At 44.7% G+C, this 4,788-nt stretch overlaps 1 long non-coding RNA gene across 1 annotated transcript in view; it reads right to left on the bottom strand.

Moving 5' to 3' along the window:
- LOC114630281 overlaps positions 1 to 4,214 on the bottom strand; it is a 5,787-nt gene extending 1,573 nt beyond the window's left edge. The window contains exons 1-2 of the long non-coding RNA XR_003712803.1: positions 4,146 to 4,214; positions 1,226 to 1,400 (exon numbers count right to left, since the gene is read on the bottom strand). This is a non-coding gene — a long non-coding RNA (uncharacterized LOC114630281). The remainder of the gene's footprint in view (positions 1 to 1,225; positions 1,401 to 4,145) is intronic.
- Between the last annotated feature and the right edge of the window lie 574 nt (positions 4,215 to 4,788).

The following is a 4,788-nucleotide window of genomic DNA, read 5'->3' as shown; positions in this document are numbered from 1 at the left end:
AGAGAGAGAGAGAGAGAGAGAGAGAGAGAGAGAGAGAGAGAGAGAGAAAGTAACTACAACATAACCATGTAATCAATACTAAGACAAACATTAAATCTGAGTGTTGGGAAGCCTAGTTTTCTTACTTTAATTAATTTGGTTTTAGAGACAGACTTTCTCTGTGTAACAACCCTGGCTGTCCTGGACCTCTGTAGACCAAGCTTACAGAGATCTGCCTGCCTCTGCCTTCCCAAGTGCTAAAAGGCACGTACCACCACACATTGAATTTATCTTTTTTAAAACTGCTTTTGCGCAGGGCAGTGGTGGCACACGCCTTTAATCCCAGCACTTGGGAGGCAGAGGCAGGTGGATTTCTGAGTTTGAGAGTTCAAGGCTAGCCTGGTCTACAGAGTGAGTTCCAGGACAGCCAGGGATACACAGAGAAACCCTGTCTCGAAAAATCAAAAAAAAAAAAAGAAGTACTGAACAGAAGGAAAAAGTAAAAGGAATAATCTGGTCACTAGCCTAATGACACTCCCTGTTCCAATGTTCATCCATTTGTCCCATTCCTTTTTTTTTTTGGTTTTTCAAGACAGGGTTTTTCTGTGTAGCCCTGGCTGTCCTGGAACTCACTCTGTAGACCAGGCTGGCCTCGAACTCAGAAATCCGCCTGTCTCTGCCTCCCAAGTGCTGGGATTAAAGGCGTGCACCACCACCGCCTGGCCATTGGCCCCATTCCTGATGGGAGGATCACATGCCGTCACAACAGGAGTAGGAGAAATGACAAGCATAAACCTTCTTGTATGTACATCCAGGTGAGAGCTGTTCAGGCTATGCCCTGTGGGAAGATGGAGCTATCACATCTGAGACTCAATGAACGGATTGCAGGAGGCCATGGAGGTTATAGGCATCTGTATCCCAGGTTCTGAGGAAAAGGGGAAATTCTTCCCTTTATATACCCCATAGCCAGCACACACGTTATGCATATATACAAGTGGTGGAATATTTGCTGGTCTCCTGGTTTCTCTGAACATGAATTCTGACTCCAACTCTGAAGCTGGCAGGTTTCTTTTCCAGGGAGGGCATCCTTACTATGGGACTCTTAGCTACGGTGGCTGCCTCTCTGGCCATAAGACCTTACCAGTTTCAGAAATTTAAGAAATCATTTGTGAGCAGGGCATGATAGCTCTTGGGCTACCCTAGCACTTGGATAGCAGATGCAGAATGGATACAAATTCGAACATACCTGAGTCTACATAGTGAGTTTTGGGCTAGTCAGGGGTAGAGTGAGCTCTTGCTTGAAACAGTCAGTCAGTTTGGAACAGCAGAACATGGTTGTCATATGTCATAATCCCAGCACTGGGAAGGTAGAGGCAGGATGACCAAAAGTTCCAAACAATCTTGGGTAACAAGAAACACAGCTTCAAAAAAACAAAGGAAAACATAGAAATACTATTTTTTCCTCCTTAATAAGTTAACATCTTGGGCTGGAGAGGTGTCTCAGAAGTTAAGAGCACTGACTGCTCTTCCAGAGATGCCGAGTTCAATTCCCACCAACCACATGGTGCCTCACAACCATCTGTAATGGGATCTGATGCCCCCTTCTGGTTTGTATGATGAGAGCAGTGGTGTACTCATATACATAAAATCTATCTATCTATCTATCTATCTATGAAAAAAGAGAGAGAAGAAGATAACATCTTGGGCTAAGGGGATGGCTTAGATGGTAAAGTGCTTGCTACATAGCCTGATAACCTGAGTGCAGATCCCCAGCCTCCACAGGAATCCCGATATGGTTGCATGTCTGCAATCACAGTATTCTATAGTGAGGTGAGAGAAGACAATTCTCAGAGGCTTGCAGAGAAGCTAGCCTGGGATACCAAGTAGTGAGCAAGTGAGTCTATCTCAAGCAAAGTGCAATTCTTAGTACCCACAGAGTGGCTCACAACCATCTGTAATGGGATCTGATGCCATCTTCTGGTGTGTCTGAAGACAGCTATAGTGTACTCATATAAATAAAATAAATACATCTTAAAAAAAAAAATCTTTGGGGTTGGAGAGTTGGCTTAGTGCCTAAGAGAATTTGCTGCTCTTGCAGAGGCCCTGTGTTCAGTTCCCAGCACCCACATGGTGACTCACAAGGATTGGTAACTCCAGTTTGAGTGGCTCTAGCACTTTCTTCTAAGGGGTCAGACATTGTGTGCACACATACACGCAGGCAAAACACCAATACATGTAAAATAATACATACTTAAAGTTTTTTTTTTTTTTTTTTTGGTTTTTTCGAGACAGGGTTTCTCTGTGTTGCCCTGGCTGTCCTGGAACTCACTCTGTAGACCAGGCTAGCCTCGAACTCAGAGATCCGCCTGCCTCTGCTCCCAAGTGCGGGGTTAAAGATTTTTTAAATAAAAAATAAATGTGTGCACAGGAAGGTGGGTATCTGTCACAGCATTGAGTGTAGAGGTCAGAGGACAACTTTTGGGAATCAGTTGTCTTCTACTGCCAGGGATCAGGCTCAGGCTTGCAGACAAGTTCCTTTACATACTTAGCCATTCACTCCCCAGTGCCTTTTTCTTTTCTTCTTCTTCTTTTTTTGTTTTGTTTTTTTTTGAGACAAGGTTTCTCTGTGCAGCCCTAGCTGTCCTGGAACTCACTCTGTAGACCAGGCTGGCCTCAGAAATCCACCTGCCTGTGCCTCCCAAGTGCTGGGATTAAAAGCATGCCGCAACCCTGCCCGGCCCAGCGCCTTTTTCTTTTGAGATAGAATTTCCCATTTCAGGTTAGCTCCAAACTTGGCTTTGCAAGAGGATGACCTTGAACTCCTAACCCCTGGACTTCACCTCCAAGAGCTAGTTTTACTAGAATTATGGGTGTGAGCCATCACATCCAATTAAGTGTGTAGGATACTTCTTACCCCTGCAGGGTTTGCAAGGGGGAGGGAGGGTATTCTCAAAGTGCCTGTCTGGCAGGGAGGCCACAGTATTTCAGGAAATGCATTTGTCCCTACAGTCAGAAGGGGTTAACAAATTGTTTCAGAACCAGCTGCAGCTTGTTGCTACAGGTGGAGGCCAACATAGGCCGGCCAGGGGACTAAGGAGAAAAGTTACCAGAATCCGGGGGTAAAACAAAAGCAAAACCAAGCTGCACCTCCATCTCTCCAGATAAAGAAACAACACATTTATGGGGTGATTTTGACAAATCAGCCTCCAGCTCTATTTAGCAGGAAGAAATGGGTGGGGGTTGGCTCTGCAGCAGCACCCTTGCCCAGCTCAACAACCTGGGTTTGATTCCTCGCAAAACACTGTAAGGCAAAACCAACATTATTCAGTTTAGGCTGGTAACCTCTGCACTTAGGAGGCATTTATTTTTTTCTCGACTCAGAGTTAACAGAGTAGTAAAGTCCAGAGCCTCAAGCATGCTAATAATGTCTATCACTGAGCAACACCCTTAACCCTGAGACAGGAAACCCCTGACCCAGAATTTTCAAGGAAACTCAGCCCTTATGTGGAAATGAGAGACAGCTGGGTGGTTGAAGAGTTCCTATTGCTCTGGAGTTTGGTCCCCAGTTTGGTCCTGCAACTCACAACTGACTCTCAACTCTAGAGGTTCCAGCTACCTCCTTTTCAGGCAATGGGCTCACGTGCGTACTGCCTTCCTCACAGACACATCATAAAAATGTACCTAGGTGAGGTTGGCAGATCTCTGTGAGTTCAAGACCAGCCTGTCTATATAGCAAGTCCCAGGTCAGCCCAGGGCTAACTAACTACACAGTGAAACTCTATCCCAGACCAAAAAAAAAAAGAGAGACACAGTATGAATTATGTTCAGTTATACAAAAACCTGACCATAGTTACTTGTATTTCTGTATTACATAGAGGTTTATTTTGCTCTATTAAAAGTCTCAATGTAGCTGGGCAGTGGTGGCGCACGCCTTTAATCCCAGCACTTGGGAGGCAGAGGCAGGCGGATTTCTGAGTTCGAGGCCAACCTGGTCTACAAAGTGAGTTCCAGGACAGCCAGGGCTACAAAGAGAAACTCTGTCTCAAAAAACCAAAAAAAAAAAAAAAAAAGAAAGAAAAAGTCTCAATGTACGTAGTCTATGATGGCCAGGGACTCCCTTCTTCCTACTCTATAGTTTTTATAGACATTTCAGTCCTAAGGGTTACCTCATGGTCCAAAATGATTGTTACAGCCCAGGACATCTTGTTTGTGTTCCAGGAAGAAGGAGGAAACAGTCACAGGCTAAGTTCCTTTTAAATAGTTTTCCTGGAAGCTCCACCTAAAGACTGCCTCCTATTATTTCATCATCCTAGATTAGCTGCAAGGGAGGCTGGGAAATGTAGTCTTTTAAGAATATCATTTTTTATTTTGTGTTTTTCCTGCATGCATATGTGTATACCATATGTGGATCTGGTGCTTATGGAACCAGAAAAGGAAGTTGGATCCACTGGAACTGTAGTCAAGGGTAGTTGTGAGCTGTGCTGTGCTAGGAACCAAAACCAGGTCCTCCCTCTATAAGAGCAGTAAGTACTCTTATCTCACCCACCTAGGGAGTATAGTCTTGAAGTCAAACACGTTTCTCACTTAGGTACTAGTATCTAAGAGTCATGGTGGAATGGACATTTGTGCCAAGTGGACATCACATGCAAAGTTTGAGACATTCTTGAAGAACACCTTCATGGGAATGTAGTGGTGCTTGCCTTTAATCTCAGTGTCAGAAGACAGGCAGGTGGCTCTACATACAAAGTTCCTGGACAGCTAGGTCTCTGTCTCTGTCTCTCTCTTTCTCTCTCTCTCTCTCTCTCTCTC

The sequence above is a fragment of the Grammomys surdaster genome, unplaced genomic scaffold (genome assembly GCF_004785775.1).
Source record: "Grammomys surdaster isolate TR1022 unplaced genomic scaffold, NIH_TR_1.0 334, whole genome shotgun sequence".
NCBI classification, from domain to species: Eukaryota; Metazoa; Chordata; class Mammalia; order Rodentia; family Muridae; genus Grammomys; species Grammomys surdaster.
The sequence above is the reverse complement of the archived record's forward strand: the minus strand, read 5'-3'. Positions and strand labels throughout refer to the sequence as shown.